The sequence below is a fragment of the Furipterus horrens genome, unplaced genomic scaffold (genome assembly GCF_987537825.1).
Source record: "Furipterus horrens unplaced genomic scaffold, mFurHor1.1.pri manual_scaffold_1, whole genome shotgun sequence".
NCBI classification, from domain to species: domain Eukaryota; kingdom Metazoa; phylum Chordata; class Mammalia; order Chiroptera; family Furipteridae; genus Furipterus; species Furipterus horrens.
In genome coordinates this window covers 91,177,679-91,196,529 of record NW_028327171.1, presented here as the reverse complement: position 1 = coordinate 91,196,529, position 18,851 = coordinate 91,177,679, and the positions used below count along the sequence as shown (strand labels likewise).

General features: G+C 35.2%; 1 protein-coding gene across 2 annotated transcripts in view; it reads right to left on the bottom strand.

The window, feature by feature from the left end:
- BBX (BBX high mobility group box domain containing) overlaps positions 1 to 18,851 on the bottom strand; it is a 259,093-nt gene that overhangs the window by 127,134 nt on the left and 113,108 nt on the right. For both annotated transcript variants that reach the window (XM_090276338.1, XM_090276346.1), the window contains exon 5: positions 4,726 to 4,843. The gene's annotated coding sequence lies outside the window, so the exon portion shown is untranslated. The remainder of the gene's footprint in view (positions 1 to 4,725; positions 4,844 to 18,851) is intronic.

Below are 18,851 nucleotides of genomic sequence, written 5' to 3'. Positions count from 1 at the left end.
TTTATAACCTCGATAGTCCCACCCAGTCCAACTACAGCACCGGCCCCTAAGTCCCTAGTCCCAGAGACGTCCCACAGACCACGCCCACTTCAGTTACAGCTCCTGGCTCCAGTGTGGCTGCTTGTTCCCCAGAGACGTCCCATAGACCACTCCCACTTCAGCTACAGCTCCTGGCTTCAGTGTGGCGGCTTGTTTCCCGACTCCGTGTGGTTCTAGACCACTCCAACTATAGCTTCAACCAGCCTGTCCGGGCATCCCAGTGCGGCTTGCCCAGCTCCCGTTGCCCCAGGAGTCATGCCACTTGCCTTCAAGATTCTCCGTGTTCCAAGCCTACTCCAACTATGGCTCCAGCAAGCCTGCCAAGGCAGCTCCAGTACAGCTTGGTCCCTGGACTCCTGCAGCCTGAGCCAGCTCCCCAGGCATTCTATCAAGGTGGCCCTGGTGAGGCTTGCACCTTCAGGACACCCTATAGCCTACACCTGCTCCAGCTTCAACCTGCCTGTCAAGGTGGCCCCAGTGCAGCTTGCTCCAGATCTTTCTGCAGCCCCAAGCTCCCTCTAGTTCCAGCTACAGCTGGCCTGACGAAGAGGCCCCTTACATGCAGTCAAAAAAGAAAAAAAAGTTCCTATACAAGGCCATTCCTTTAAGACTGGGAAAGGGTTCTGTTCCCTCTAATTGACAGAAAAAAACACAGAGACAGTCAAAATGAGAAAACATGGAAATCTGTTCCCAAGGAAGAACAGGAAAACAAAATGAAACAAAACAAATGAAAAGACTAAAACCCATAAAAAAGGCTAAATAAAACTATCTATCAGATAGAGAGTTCAAAACAATGGTTATAAAGATGCTCAAAGAACTCCAGAGAAGAATAGGTGAACTCAGTGACAACTTCAACAAAGATATAGGAAAAAAAAAAAAATCAGAACCGAGGTATACAATAATAACTGAAATGAAAAATACACTAGAGGAAATGAAAAACACCTTAAAGGATGCATAAGAACAAGTCAGGGAGCTGGAATACAAGGTAATGGAAATCCCCCAATCAGAACAGTGAAAAGAAACACATTTTTTTTTTCAATGAGCATAGTTTAAGGGACCTCCAGGACAAAAAAACAAGCATATCAACATTTGAATCTTAGGGGTCCCAGAAGAAGAGGGAGAGAAAGGGACAGAAATTTATATAAAGAAATAATAGCTGGATAATTCCCTAAGCTGATGAAGGAAATAGACATCCAAGTTCAGAAAACTTGGACGATCCCAAACCAGATGAATCCAAAGAGACCCACACCAAAATACATCATAATCAAAGTGCCAGGAGTTAAAAGTAAGGAGAGAATTTTAAGAACAACAAGAAAACCAGCTAGTTACATTCAAAAGATCCCTCGAAAGACCATCAGATGATTTTTCAGCAAAAAGTTTGAAGGCCAGAAGGGAATGGCACAATATATTAAACATGATGAAAGGAAAAGCCTACTCAAACCATACTCTATCCAACAAGGTTATCTATCATTCAGAATTGAAGAGAGACAGTTTCCCAGATCAAATGTAATTTATTCTAAGGATGCAAGGATGATTCAATATTTGCAAATCAATCACTATGATACACCACATAAACAAACTGAAGGATGAAAATCATGATAATTACAAAAGATGCACAAGAAAATATTTGACAAAAATTAAACATACATTTATGACACAAACTCTCAAAAAGTGGGTATAGAAGAAACATATTTCAACATAATAAAGGGCATATATGATGAACCCACAGCTAGCATCACACTCGATGGTGAAAAGCTGAAAGCTTTTAAGATCAGTAACAAAACAAGATGCCCATTCTCACCACTCTTATTCTACATAATATTATAAGTCCTACCCACAGAAATCAGACTAGAAAAAGAAATAAAATATATCCAAATTGGAAAGGAAGAAGTAGAATTGTGACTATTTGCAGATGACATGATACTATATACAGAAAATTAAAAGATTCCACAAAAACTATTAGAGCTAATACATAAATTTGTGAAATTCCCAGGTAAAAAATTTAATATTCCAAAATCTGTTATGGTTCTATACACTAATAAGGATCTACAAGAAAGAGAAATTAGAAAAACAATCCTATTTATAATTGCATCAAAAAATAAAAATAAATATCTAGAAATAAATTTTACCAAGGAGGTAAAAGACTTAGACTCTTAAAACTATAAGGCACTGATGAAAAAAACTGAACAAGACATAAATAAGTGAAAAGGTATATCATGCTCATGGATTTAAAGAACAGAGTACTAAAATGTCCATACTACCCAAGGCAATCTCCAGATTCAGTGCAATTCCTATCAAATATCAGTGGCTTTTCTCACAGAACTATAAATAATAATCCTACAACTTGTATGGAACTACAAAGAGCCTAAAGAGCCAAAGCAATCTTGAAAAAGAAGAACAAAACTGGAGGTAGCATGGTCCCTGATTTTAAACAAGACTACATAGCTATAGTAATCACACTGTATGACACTGGCACAAAAAAAGACACACAGATCAATGGATAGAGGACCTGAATAGATATTTCTCCAAAGAAGACATACAGATAGCCCACAGACACATGAAAATACGCTAAATATCACTAATCATCACAGAAATACAAATCAAAACCACAAAGAGATATCACTCACACCTGTCAGAATGGCTATTATCAAAAGATAACAAAGTGCTGGAGAGGATGTGGAGAAAAGGGAATCCCCTGTACACTGTTGGTGGAGCCACAAATTAGTGCAGCCACTATGGAAAACCATACAGATTCCCCAAAAAGTTGAAAAGAGAACTACTGTACAACCCAGCAATTCTACTTCTGGTTACTTATATGAAGTAAATGAAAACACTAATAAAAAAAAATGCATCCCTATGTTCATTGCAGCATTGTTTACAATAGCCAATATGTGGAAGCAACCTCGGTATATAACAATAAATGAATGGATAGAAATTTGTGATATATATTAATAAAACGGATTACTGAATCACAAAAATTAATGAAACCTTGCCATTTGAAACAACAAAGATGTACCTAGAAAGTATTATGTTAAGTAAGTAGGAAGAGAACGACAAAAACCATATAATTTCATTTATATGTGAAATCTATAAACAAAACAAATGAACAACAAAAAAGAACAGAAATAAACTCATAGATACAGAGAACTGATGGATGCCAGAGGAGAGGAGGGCAAGGGAATTAAGAAGCACAAACTTCCAGTTATAAAATAAGTCAGGGGGATATAATGTACACCACACAGAATATAGTTAACAATATCATAAAAACTTTGTATGGTGACAGATGGTCATCAGACTTTCTGTGGTGATCACTTCATAAGGCATATAGTACCAAAATACTGTGTGGTACCCTCAAAATTAATATAATATTGTATGTCAACTATGATTAAAAATAAATTTGAAATATCTTTCAAAAGTCATATTTAGCAGCAAAAACAGGTGTTACAGAGAATGTGTATATACTTTATTATTTATATAAAATTCAAAAGCAAGCAGAACTTAATGTAGGGGATACAGAAATATGTAAAAAATGTAAGGAAAAACAAGGAAGCAATTCAACCTTCAGAGCTGGGGGGTGTGCTTCCCAGACAAGGTAAAACTAAAGGAGTTCATCATCACTAGGCAATTATTACATGAAATGTTAAAGGGACTTACTTAAGAAAAAGAAGATCAAAACTATGAACATTATAATGGCAACTAATTCACAACTACTAACAATTGAATCTAAAAACAAACAAACAAGCAAACTAAAGCAAACAACCAGAAAACAAACAGAATCATAGATATGGACATCATTTGGAGGGTTATCAACTGGGAGGGGGGCAGGGGAGAATGGGGGACAAGGTGCAGGGATTACGGAGCATAATTGGTAGGAACAGAGTATACAGGGGGATATTAAAATAGTATAGGAAATGGAGAAGCTAAAGAATTTATATATGCATGACACATGGACATGAACTACAGGGTGGGGGATTGCCAGAGTGAAGGGGGGTACTGGAAGGAGGCAAGCAATGGGAGAAGAACTGGGACAACTGTAATAGCATAATCAATAAAACATATTTTCAAAAATTGTATCTGTAAATCATGTTACAACAGTTTGTATTAACTTTATTCCATAATATACATCTTTTATTACTTCACAATCACAATTTACCTTTAAAATCTGTAAATTATAAAACTGGCAACAGATACTCATTATATTTATGTAAAGTCTCAACTGGGCCATACTTTTCATAACTGAAGGGAAGTTTAAGAAAGTTAGCTATTGGCAGGCTGAAATATAGCACTCTCATTTCACTACCCTCCGGTGTCAGGGATTCACTCAGGCAAGTGAACAGGCTTGGGAAGCCCATAGAAATTACTCACTCCCATCCTCTTTGTCCTCATATCTCTTCCAATCATACTTCAAAATCTAATTTTGAACCCTCGCGGGAGACCTGATTAATACCATCTGGTTTTCTCTACTCCATGAACTCTGAGACTCTTCAGCACACATAACTCATTTAGTATACAATTATTTGTCAGCTTTTTATTTTATTTTTGTATGTGTGACCATCCTGCAAGAACCACTGAAAAGAGTTTTCAAGTTTATTTCTTCTGAGTTATGCACTAACTTCTTTTGTCCCCAAAGCACCACCAATTGTGCTCTGTAAACAGTAGTCACTTAATAAATGCTTATTGACTTACTACAGTGGAACAGTTCGCCTCTGGTATTTCTCAATATCCCAGTGAATCCTTCACATCTATAAACATGCTGGAGATGATACCAGGTACCGCTAGAGGCGTGGGGTCTTCCTGAGGGTACCTGGGACAAGAAAAACACAGAGAGAGACCAAAGACAGTCAGGAGAAACACAGAGAGAAGGAACGTGGAAATAAACAGAGGGTAGAATAAAGAATAAGAGGAGCAAAAGAGCCAGGGGTTACAGAGAGATTAAGCAGCCAGAGACACTCAGAGACAAGGAGGACGTCAGCAATCTGAACTGGGGTTTGGAAACCACAGTTTTGGCATATTTACTCATGTAATAGATACCCTCATGTTACTAAATTTATGATATCCTCAACCAATCTAAAGTTATTTCTAAGCTTTTTCTGAACTTGTATCTATTAAAAATCATCTTTACAAGGTCTCATCTTTGGACATACATACACACAGGTACAGACACAATCCTCTAAACAACCAAGCTGTAAATAACTCTCCAATTTGGAAAATGGTTACTTCAGAGGTAATATGACTTGCCCAAGGTCATAAGGAAGCACATAATAATTGGGGCCCCAAATCTTATGAGTCCAAACCCAGTGCTTTTTCTGATATCCTATCCTGTCTCCATTAGAAGTGAATCACACATAAACTGTTTCTATAAAATAAAATTCAAACTGCACGGTCAAGATAAAACTTTCTATCTTTTGGGACACTGAAATATTCAGGTTATTCACTAGGCTACCTTACCTCAGGGCTTCATTTATTTTAAATATCATAAAAAGTACAACAGAATAAAAGTATCTCAGAATGATAGAAATTTTTTACACAGAAATGAAATTAAGTGACCATCCATTTGACAACATTTTAACATTAAAAAAGGAGCTTGACCTGGCTGGTGTGGCTCATGGATTGAGTGCTGGCCTGTGAACCAAAGGGTCACCAGTTTGATTCCCAGTCAGGGCACATGCCTGGGTTGCGAGCCAGGTCCCCAGTTGGGGGCGTGTGAGAGGCAACCACACATTGATGTTTCTCTCCCTTTCTTTCTCCCTCCCTTCCCCTCACTCTAAAAATAAAAAATTTAAAAAGCCTTTTAAAAAAAGGTGCTAAAATTAATTCATTGCTTTTACAACTTTGCAATTTGAAAGTCTTAACAATTCAACAAATTTCAGCTGGAACATCAAAAGATGCTCCACGTTTCAACAAATTCTTAGATCTAAATACTAGTAAACTTGTCTCAAACTTGTTCTCTCATAATATTTCACCTAAAAGTCTATACTGCAATTTAATTTCAGAGTAGTACATAAAGCACTATTCTTTGTAAGCATTAGCATTTTCTCTTAAGGAATACTTATCCTCTTCTAAACAATCGTGCCTTTTAGAGAAGCAATCAATATAATTGTTAGACAAGCCCCTTTGATATAACTGTAAGCATGCTATTGGATTTCACACCAGACAAGAAATTTCTATTCAAGTGTGCATCAATATATTTTATATGTTCAGCATTTTTAATCCAGTAATTTTCAAATAAGGCCTAAAGTATGATACTGCTCTGCCCTCTAGTGATTGGCTAGGATTTACTTACTAAATGCTTTAGTACATATATATTTGTTTTTTGAGTAAAACCGAATGTTTTGTTAAAAAATTTATATGATAGCTAATTTTTCATTATTTTAGTAGTGAACAGAGTACTGGTCAACTTTTAAGATTTGGCTTGTAGTATGGACAAAATTTAGAAAAGAAACACTGTTTCTTTTCATAGGAAAGGTTCACCAAAGTACTGCAAAACAGAAATTAAATTTAATATAATCTATTGCAACCCTTGTTTATATTTTTATGCCAAAAATTCAGTTTCATTTGTTAAAAACTTTCCAAATTTCATAACTTTGAATTCCAAATTGGTTGATTTTATTATTTTGGAGACTGAGGTATGAAGAAGCTATACCCTTGTGTATACCACACACAGATGAACAATCTTCTGTTAACAGACCAAAATATGCTTAATAAAAAATTATACTGAACATCATGTACCTTTTATTGTTCAAGTGGCACTTCAGGATTTTCCCGAGACTCAGTATTGTCATTAGGAAATTATCACTTTGCCGTGGAAACATTAATCAAGGATGCCAGTTAAGACGGAGTTATTATACAGAATTAACCCTATTATTTTGATTAAAGGAACGTCTTCCCTCTTAGTTTCTCTTGCCATAATTCTCTTGCAAGGAACCAACAAATTTCTAGAACAGCATTTCTACTCTCACTAATCCAAAGTGTATTACTCTTGCATCTATAAAATTGCTTTAAAAATAAACATTACCTTTGTAACGTGAATGTTAAGGGGTACCTGAACATATGAGGACAATCCATGTGGGGTGGGGTGGAGTTAGGAACACAAAACCTACAGCCAAAATGTCAGAGTTCCATCTCCAGCTCTGTACCTTACTAACAGTGTGACCTTAGGCAGATTATTTAACTTCTGTGTGCTTCAATTTCCTAATCTACAAAGGGGAATAAAAAGGGATACCTACCACTAGTAATGTTTATTATCTGGATAGGTATTTAGGTTACACAGGTGAATGCATTTTTCAAAATTCAGAGAACATACATTTAAGATTGTGTATTACACTAAATGTAAATTTTACATCAAAAGAAATACCTTATGCATAAATATTGAACTCTAGTCAATAATGCACACGTTGAACTATTTAGAGTAAGTGTAGTGATATCTATAATATACTTTCAAGTGCGCCAAAAATTAAAATGTTGGTGGATTATAGATATGTAATAAAGTAAGTATAGCAAAATGTAAATGGCTCAATCTAGATAGTGTCTATGTAAGTGTTATGTTATGTTATGTTTGAAAGTTTCATAATAAAATGTTGGGGGGAAATATATCTATTATACCTTTCACAGAGTTGATATGAATTTTAAGTATATATATATATATATATATATATATCATTGAATACACAGAAATGTACTTGATAATCAACAATGACAAATGGCAATATGTTTAAGCAAATGGAAGTTCTTCCCTAGTTGGAAGAAAAGAATAGGAAAGCAAGAGGCATTGAACTTCCAAACTGGAGTGAGTTGTTGCCATCAAGGGTGTTAAAACTCCAATTTCAAACACAGCATAAAACTGCATGGGCCATGTGGAGAACATGGTCTTTGAAAATCAGAAACAGCTGATTTGAATCTTGGTTCTGTTTTTAACTAGCCAAGAAGCTCAGACAATTTATATTGTTCTGAGCCTCAGGTCTTTCACATATATAATGGGAACAATGATACCTACATCTAAGGGCCATTATGAAAATAAGGAAAAAATGCAAACACACGGATATTAGCACATAAAATGCCAAAATAACAACTGAAGTTTTGTCATTATAATCATTACTACTACTTAGGGTGACTCTTACAACTACTCTGTGCACATGGAAACAAAAGTGGCTCCATATGTGATTGTATCTGATTCTATCCTAAAACTTGCATTTGAGGGGGACCCTACTACTCCAAAGAGCTTTCTAAAGAATCTTTACTGAGACAGTAGCCTTATTTGAAGTTTGACTGTACTGAGTATAAAAGAAGAGCTGGCAATGATAGAGAAATAATTAACCATTCTTATGTTATGCCAATCATAATATATATAAATACCACAGGAGAGGCATTTAGAATGTATGTTTGCTAATGTTATTTTAAAGAAAGTTGCAATACACTTCAGTGCATTTGAGGAAATGACATTAGCACCTGGATAAGTTTTTATCTGAAACTGTCTATGGTAACATATTTAATAAAAAGAATATTAAAGCTATACTTAAAGAAAGTGAATTTTATGCTCCCAGGAAGTGGGTCTGTAAATCATTACAGATTGCTCCATGAAGACAGTGGCTCAACATATAGTTTCAGCAAAAGAGAGAATCAAAAACTTGGCAATGAAAGGGGAAATATTGGAAACATTATACAACATGGCTTCTGCCTTGACCGCCGTACAAAAACTGCTTTCACCAAAGAACCACCGGGTCACATAACCCAAACACCTTTTTCAGGCATTTAGATATGTCTGTATTTTTCAACATTTTTGTTGAAAACTTTGCCCATCTTCCTCAGTTTCACACTTGACTGATATTTCCCACCAAAGATCTGATTGTCAAAGAATAAATAGCTAAGTGTTTTCAAAAGTCCTGTCTTAGCCACATTTTCTACTTTTGCCAATTATTAAAATTTCAGCTCTACCTCTCAAGCTATACTTACCTTCATTCTGACTCTCTTTCAAACTCATCTCACATTTATTACTATATCCTATATAGTCACATGGATAACCTCTCTGCATCTCAAACCCAATCCATCCCAAACTTTGTCTGCCCCTCCCACAAATCAGTTTCTATTACTATCTCTCTACTTCCAGATGTAGTGTTATCTAAATACCTATATTTTGTAAATCCACCTTTAACCTCCTTTTCAACACCCTCCACTGCTTTCTTCCCTCTTATGATCCCCTTCTTCATCCCCAACACAAGTTCAGTCCACTGCCAAGTTCAGTGGATTAGTAATTTGATTCAGGTAACAGGAAAGAACTTGTATTCTTCAAGAACAGTGAAAGCTAGATTTGTAATATTAAATACCAATAGACAGGCACACACACACAGGCTGAATAGTAGTAGGCATCAAGTGTTTGAGAACATTTTCAGTGAAGGAATCATTAAAACTGAGTACTAATTTTTGCCCCAAGGGTTGGGAAAAAACTTATTTGATTTTGTGAGTTGTATACATCAATCCAAATATCTTGAGATACAGGGTATAACCTTCATAAATCTCTCTCATAGCGGTCCCATTTACACCTCTCAGACTCTATTAGAAGAACACATTTCTTCTAATAGCTAAAGTTCCCAAATCAATCTTTCCAATGCCTGTCTCTTTTCCTTTCCAATCCATCTCATCTATATAATCTGCTTGAAAATTTTCAGTGGTTCATCTGGCCTTTTTGGGGGTGGGGGTGGGGGGATGTAAACTCACTCTGACATTCCAGGCCCTCTTACATCTGGCTTTCCACTAGTTTCCCATTTACCTTTATATAGGAGTATATCCCATCCAAATGGATTTGTTCATCTTCCCATTCTTCTGTATTTCCTTCTCTGCCCAGTTTTCCTTGATACTCCTATCTGGGATTTTATGTTGCTCAGAATTCTTAATGACATTTGTCTCTCTCTGCCTTCTCCACTTATTTAGATTTTCCCTTCTCTCATCATATCATGACCCTGATAGTGTCTAACACATTGCACATAGTAGTTCTAATAAATATTTACTAGGTAAACAAATAGAAAAACAGAAAGTAATTACTTTATCTTTACACTAAACATTTTTCCAGTGAGAATACTGCAGGAAGTCCACATTCTAAAAGGGAATAAAACAAAGCTGAAGAACATGTGAATACTCTTACAGGTGGGCAAGAATGGTTTAGAATTTCAATATATGCTAATAATTGAAAAAGTATATAACTTAAGCCTATAAAGTCCATGCTGGTTATGGTTAGAATGGTTCCCATATTCAACTAGGAAAAGATAAATTTTCTATAAAACCACAAACACATAACAAATACATGTTAACTTACAGAGCAATTTTTAGAAGGAAAGAGGGTATTCTCACAGATGGTACTAAATCATCTTCAAAACAACTTTAACATCTATTAATTAGTCAAAATTGATCAATGAAAATAGCTCTTATACTTTAAATTCATTAAGAATTCATAACACAGGTTCCCAGTTTTGTTAAAACAATGATAGTCTTTGAAGAAAATTATGTCAATTATAAAAATAATTTGTTTATTGGGGTGATACTTCTGTTAATACCAATAGCATGAAGCAGTAATATTCCTAATATAACTATAACCCACTGAATGACAGATGGTTTATCTCCTAATATTTTCATATATTTGAGCTTTGACTGGGTTTTGCAAAATTAATTGGGGAAATATAATTAAAATCAAACTTTTATCACATATAGTTGTATAGAAAATATTTTAATATATCTAACAGTATAAAAAGTAAATGTTATTATTTCCTAATAATTTAAAGTAAATCCATCCTGAATTCAATTCAATTCAACTTCTAATACAATAAAGATGTGTCATTTGAAGGCAGATATTTACCTCATTGTGAAGGAAGACAATAACATGCTTCAAATTCAATTTCAAGGAATAGTTAGGTAAGCAGCAAAAAAGTCAAATGCCTCTTCTGACCTTCTGTTCTTTTTGATAACACATTTCTTAGTAGTCCTGCCATATGCTGGGTAGCATTGCACCCTCCAGCTCTTCTAATCCTCATAACAATCTTACATGACCGGTATTCATCCCATTGCACAATGAAGCTAAGGAACTCTCCCATGCTCCAACCTCATAAACAGCTGAGTTACATTTAGTCTTATCTTGGGTCCATCTGATTCCATAGCCCAAGCTTCTGAGAAAAAGGACAGCTCAAAAGAAAAAGGTAATCCACTTAAATCTTTTACAGGAAAACCTTTAAGTTTCTGTCTATACATATTAATCTCAAGGAAGCAACAGTGAGCATCATAGAGTTGACAATCTAGAGACAAAAATAAGGGTGTTTATCAGCATTCCAAAGTAAGAGTTCTAAAGTATTTTTCCAAAGGCATATTATAAACTATAATGTCTGAAATATTTTATTACAATAGAAATAATTGGTAAAAAATTCTATGATTTTAATTATTAAGTAAGAGCACCTTTACCATTAATAAGATATATGGTAACAGCCTTATTAGAAAGATTTATCTATGTTCTCTAAAAAGTGAAGCAAGTTCTCAGTGAATAATAAAGAAAGGCAACACCCATCATTTTAACAGGAACAACTAAACGTTCAAACCTGAAACATTTATCATTCCTTTAAGTGTTCACTTCACCAAATGAACAGAAACGTTACCTGTATACTTCATCAAGTGTCAGGACTGACTAAATGCTATAGAAAGAAGTTTGGTATTTAAAAAGTGGGTCGACAGGGACTGCTCATTTCAAATTTCTCTCTATTGTCTCTTGTATAATATAATATACCTATCTGATGACTTGGTAACTCTTAATAATACCGAAAACATAGATATTCAAAAACTATACTGAAGGCATGGTTCAGAGTTTCATGCACATGTTCAACCAGGTGGTGCCTGGATGGATGAATTGGCTTACAGTATTCTGCACATGAATACATCTCACATTTTGTAGGTAGCACAATCTCTCTAATTGGGCATTCTTTATTGTAATTAGTGTCACATAACTAAAAATGCTTAGGACAGGGTTTACCACAACAATGGCAGATTTTTATTATTTAACCTTTGCTTAAACAAGGGCTGGTGAGGATGTGTAGAAAAGGGAATCCTAGTGCAGGGGTCCCCAACTTCCAGGCTGCGGACTGTGACCAGTCCAGGCCTGTTAGGAAGCGGGCACACACCAGGAGGTGAGCTTGAATGTAATGCATTTGAATCATCCGGAAACCAGCACCCACCCCCCAACCCACCAACACCACTCCCAATGCTGTCATGGAAAAACTGTCTTCCATGAAACTGGTCCCTGGTGCCAAGAAGGTTGGGGACTGCTGCCCTAGTGCACTGTGAAAATGCAGACTGATGCAGCCATTGTGGAAACCAGTATGGAATTTCCTCAAAAAATTTAGAAACAGAATTGCCTTACAACCTAGCGATTCCACTGCTGGGACTATACCCTAAGAATCCTGAAACACCAATTCAAAAGAACTTACGCACCCCTATGTTCATAGCAGCGCTATTCACAATAGCCAAGTGTTGATAACAGCCCAAGTGGCTATCAGTATATGAGTGGATTAAAAATATGTGGTACTGTACATTTACACAGGGGAATACTACGCAGCAGAAAGAAGGAATTCCTACCTTTTGCGACATGGTAGATGAAACTGGAGACTATTATGCTAAGTGAAATAAGCCAGTCAGTGAAAGACAAATACCATATATGGCCCCACTTATAAGAGGAATCTAATGAACAAAATAAACTAATGAGAAAAACAGAATCAGACACATGGAACCATGGAACAAACTGACAGCTGTAGGAGGGGAGGAGCTGGGGCGTGGAGAGGAATGGTTGAAGGAAGGCAAAGGAACTAGTCAAAGAACATGCATGAATGAGACGTGGACGATGGAGAGAGGACTGACTGTGGGCTAGAGGGGTGGACTTTGTGGAGGGGAGAAAAAGGAAAAAAATTGGGACAACTGTAATAAAATTAAAAAAAAAAATAGTAACCTGTGCACTGCACGTACTTGTGGTAATAGTTTTAAGTAACTTAAAACATTACCTGAAGTGCAGTCTTTCTGCCATGAAGAGACACCTGGTAATAAATGGTCTATAGTAAATACTAAGGAACACTGAAATAATTACATAATTCATCCACTTTTTTCAAGAGAGTAACGTAACCATGGCAGATGAAGAACAATTGCAAACTTAAGTAAGCAGGCTATAAAGGTCAATATAAAACCTAAACATAATAATCATATGTATCATCTTTATAGGTCAATTTGAATAAGGAAATATTCTGAAAATTCCCATCCCATCCTGCTAGAATAAAACACCTAAAAGTGTACTTTGGATTATTTTGCTGCTCATTTTAAGTTCTTAAACCCACTAATACTTACTGATTAAAGAACTAATTGCAAACTTAAAGGCACAGAGAGATTTTCTTTGCCTTTTTTTTTTACTTGTTTGTTTATTCATTGTTAGAGAGAGGGGAAGAAAGGGAGAAAACATCGGTGTGTGAGGAAAACATAGATCAGTTGCCTCTCATCCACACCCCAACGGGGAACCAAACCTACAGCGCAGACATGTATCCTGACCAGGAATCTAACTGGTGACCTTTCAGTTTGTGGGATGACATTCAACCCACTAAGCCACACGAGTCAGGGATCTTTCTTTTTGCAATTAAATTTTTTCCATTATCATTTATCCCCCCTATAGTGAGATATTTATTTTAGAAGAACATTCCTCTCCCTGAACTCAGACTGGGAAAAATAATTATTTCCAGGTAGACCAGAAGATGCTTATTAACACCAAGTTCAATGGAATACAGAATTAAAGAAATGTAAACTCCTGCAATAGTAATTCACCAAATGTTTACCAAGCAACTTCCATTTGCCAGACACTATATCTACGTTTTGCGGATACAGCCATGAAGAAAATATTCTCTAGTGTAAATTTAAGTCCCTTAGCTTCTCAAAGAGGTTATATGAAAAAATTATATGTATACACTCATATATACAACACTTATATGTGTTTATAAAGAATATCCAGGAAACACAGCACATATTCTATACTAAAATGCACAGAAATTCTGAGAGAAATGTTATGAGAAATTTTGTCCCACTATATTCATTCATTTTTCTGGAAAACATACTTCTCTATAACAGAGATCAGAGGATATATAGCCTTCAATATAAAAATACTCAATTCATCCACTACCTTTCAGAGTAATATTAAAGCATGGAGTAAAGCCACCCCTTAACTTATTTAGACTGTCCTTAACTAGAAAATTTCACAACCAGTAGATTGATCTTATTGTTAAGAAGAAAAAGACTGTCAAAATGCATTATATAGAGGACTACGGGTTTGAGTTGTTCTTTATATAGGTTTTGCGGAAAACTGAAATCACGAATAGGTGAGAAAATTAAGATTTCAACCACCAATTAAACTGACAACCAAAAACTAGAATACTGCTCAATAGCTTATCCTTTAGTCCATAAACACATGAGGTGAGATGATAAATTTTACCCATCAAGTGTTCAAGTCACAAAAGTTTAGCTCCTTTGGATTATATGTGTATCTTCTGTATCAGATAGGCATCAACTCACCAGAAATTGAAATTACTCTAGAGGTAGAATACATACACATCTTTTAAAGAAATGTTCAAAGATAAAACTAAGTTCAGTTGAGCCTACACCAATATCCAATAGGTAAATGCATTATTTACCCATCACTTACTCCAAATATTCACCAACTGACTTACCCAATAGAACAAGTATACTACTGTAAAGTAGAAAGAAAGAAGTACTATAATTCAATGAATTGCATTTAGACTACTGAAATTCAAACAACTATTACCTGACTGAAGAGCCCCCATCAGAAGAAAGAAGGGAAAGAAAGAAGGGAAAAGGGAATTTTAAAAAGCAGATGGAGGTAGGAAAATAAAACAGTAGATATAACAGATTTAGGACTTCTAGAATTCTGTTGGTATTATTTTAAATACATAATCTTTTCTTTCTGTTTACCAAAATCTTAAGTACCATATATACCATTCTCTGCTTGAATTCACAGTTGATTCACAAAGTAAAAGAATACTGTCTTGGAAAACGTGAATTGGATTGATTTTAAGTAAGCAGAAACAGATATAACCATAACCCAAGAATAACTGTCTTATTCCTCAACCTAATTTCCAAATACATTCTATTCTTACAATGAATACACATGGAAATTAATATTTACAATGATGTAATTCCTTCATTATACAAAATGCTCTGGTTTTCAAGTTTTTAAACTTGATTCTTTCACTTGTAAGAGACTCCTTTTCATGCACAGTGACTTCAAAGTGAAAAAAATATGAATTCAGTGATTTCAAATGTCTCCCACCTCAAAGATCCAAAGGCATTTTTAGAATCTTAGATGACTATAATAAACTAGGTTTTCCCATTTATATATTAAGTAATATATAAAGTATTTTCTTTTAGCTTTCATTTAACTCTCTGGTACAGAAAAACAATCACTTCTCTTATAGATGGAACTGGTTGTCCTCAAATTCATATGTCAGAGCCCAACCCAAAGTGACTGTATTTGGAGACAGAGCCTGTAAGTAGGTAAAGGTTAACTAAGTAAGGTCTTTAGGTTAGGGCCATTACCCAACAGAATTGGTGTCCTCATAAGAGAAGGAAGAGACACCAAGGAATGCTCTCTCTCTCATGTACAGAAAAAGGCCATGTAAAGACACTCTCAGAAACAGACTCTGCCCACACCTTGATCATGGACTTTTAGCCTCCAGAATTGTGGGAAAAAAAAAACCTGTTAAGCCATCCAGTCTGTGGTATTTTCTTGTGAAAGCCCAAGCAAACAATAAAAATCTCTAAAAATGAGAAGCTTATATTTTTAAGGTAGTTTCACTCTGATAGTCCAGCTAAATGAGTGGCTGATTGTTACAAAGATGATCCATTTATAAAAGACATAGGATTGGGCCAATCTAAAGAATAATTCACACACACACACACACACACACACACACACACACCCTGAATTATTATGTATGTGTGATTCTAAAACAAATTTAATTTTCATTTTAGAAACAGCATAAAGCTTTGCACCATAAGCATCGTCATGCTGTGCCTGACTCTGACAGTATATGAGATAATGTCTAGAGAAGTCCTCAAAGGCATCTAAATAATTTAACCTCATTGGAAAATAGTAAACAAAAAAGTCTTGAAAATTGAAATGCAGATTCTTTTGAAAACCAATAGCATTTGCTCTATATGGTTAAGAAAATTTCAGTGGCACTATCTCCTATTCTTGTATCTTGCCACAAGATTATATAAAATTTTATTTCTTTGAGCCCTGGCCAGGTAGCTCAATTGGCTGGAGAGTTGTCCTGATACACCAAGGTGAATTCGATCTCTGGCTAGGGTACATACAAGAAAATTTTATTTTTTTGATGCTGACCTCATTAATATTCAAAGTAAAGGCCATAAATCCACATTTGGACTTCCACATTCTCAGTGGCAAGAAAGAAATTATTAGATTATAGGATAGCTACTATTTCTGTAGGATTCACCCATTCATTGATAAGGATAAAGCCACTTCCAATTTTCAGTAGAACTGTAGAAGAATACAAAGGTTCTTATGCATTCAAGATAATTTTTTAAAACTCTGGAGGTAGGGGTGTGTGTGTGTGTGTGTGTGTGTGTGTGTGTGTGTGTGTGTGTGTGTGTGTGTGTGTGTGTGTGTGTTTATATAAATACACAAACACGCTTTAGACATATACACACACTGTCAGATGTTTTAAAGGTATTTTATAGTGCATTCAAAACTCCTGAATTTTGATCACATTTTTCTTTTTTTTAAAAAGTACTATTTCTTGAGTGTTTCCCATGAGCCAGGCAATGTTATCAGTCAGTCACTTGACACAATTACGTCATTTAATTATCACAGTCCCACAAGGTAGAGATCTTTATCCCATGCTAAGAGGACAACAAAGAATTTCAGGGGGGTTAAATGACTGCCCAAATTCCTTCGATTAAACAAAGCTAGATCTAGTGCCTATTTGTCTGAATCCACAGATGTCTAAGAATGTTCCTTTCCCCTAATTGTAAGGAACTGTAAACTATCAAAAAAAAAAGCATTCTTTACATACTCCTAGATTTTTACATTATCTTTATCCACACAGTGAATATGACCTCAGGTGGAGTACCTGAGAAAACTCCAGGTATACAATTGTTAACCTCCTTACAGCGTTGCATTCTTTCTCTCTAGAATGATTATTGAAATTGATCATAAGTGGAGGTATTTGGGTACTTTTATCTGGTAAAATTATTATATTCTATAGGAAAAAGCAAAGCACCCATTTTCTCATTCTCTTCCTATATCCAATTTGTTAACATTTGTCAAAGTTCTGAAACCTATTAAACATAGGTAAGAAATTATAATGAGTATTATTTTTTCCCTTCTCTAATTCTGGATGCAAACTAAAGAGGGCTCAGTCTACAGTAATTTTCATTTATTTTAAACCTACTTATAAAAACTATAATTTAAGTCTATTATGTATACCACAGACTCTCACTGCATGGTGGAAAAAATCATAATGTTCAAAAACATCAAGAAACACGTGAATTATATCAATTCCTCATTCCTTAAAACTTGTCAGAGATAAGGTGTAACAGCTCACATGTTCCATGTAAGAAGAAAAGGATTCATGGTCAAATAATTTTACATGATAAAGATACATTTACTACAGCAACTTCTTGGAAGCAAAATACACTATGTATTCTCTGTTGCTCTGTTAGATATTATTAGATATTATAGTGAAAATATGCACAGTGCTGCCCTATCAGCTTTTTCTTACTGCACTCCTCTTAAAAGGCCACTCTTACCCCATGAGATGAGGGCTAGCCATAAAACACGCTTTGGCCAAGGAAACATAAGGGAGTGACATCCACTTACAAGCAGCAGTTTTTAAGAGCTACCATTTTACCACCATCCCTTTCCCCTGCCCCAATACTTATACATCATAGAGCGGCTGCGCCTTCAGCGTTGGCCCCGGAATGGAGAGGACACGCAGCAGACTCATCAGGAACACAATCATGAGTGAACCACTAAATTTTTGGAACTCTATGGATAACGAAATGGAGCTTTGCTGAAGATGAATGATATATCATGGCTCTTGGATTTATTGGACCCTGGCATCCTTTTGCCACAAAATATTTTCTAGGCTATTCTTTCCTAAATTATTACTGGTTTTGAATGGCATCTTTTCTATTTCTTAGTTAACACTACATTTAAGATGAACATATATGTAAGCGAGAAGCATATGGTGTTAGTCATCTTTAATTGATGTTCTTAAATTTTATCAGCAATTTGAATTTCTGCCAATTTCTGCTTATAATAAAAATATTTTATTGAAATAATCTGATTAATATTTCAGAAATCATAGATCAAATGGCTACTTAAAAGTCATGATTGTCGTACTAATGCTGATTAACAGTTCAGTTTTCTGAACAGATCAGATAGTGTCCTCCTTTACTTATATGTATTCATGTTTAGCAAATTCAGAATACTGCTACATGTTGGTTCTTTAAATCTCACTATGCTCAAATTCCTTATTTGAAATTTTAGTATCAATATTTAAAAATTCTATAGTTCATTTTGCTGATTCAGTAAAACCATAGTCAACTGTACAATAACTGGCATTCTTAAATCTATATTATGTTTGTCTATCTTAATTTCATTTTAAAGGACAGAATAGAAAGGAGGAAAGGTGATAATTAAATCCTAATCTTCTCATTGGCATTAAGATTTTGTTGGGTGTTTAAATTTCTAGTAAATACACATTCAAGCTAAA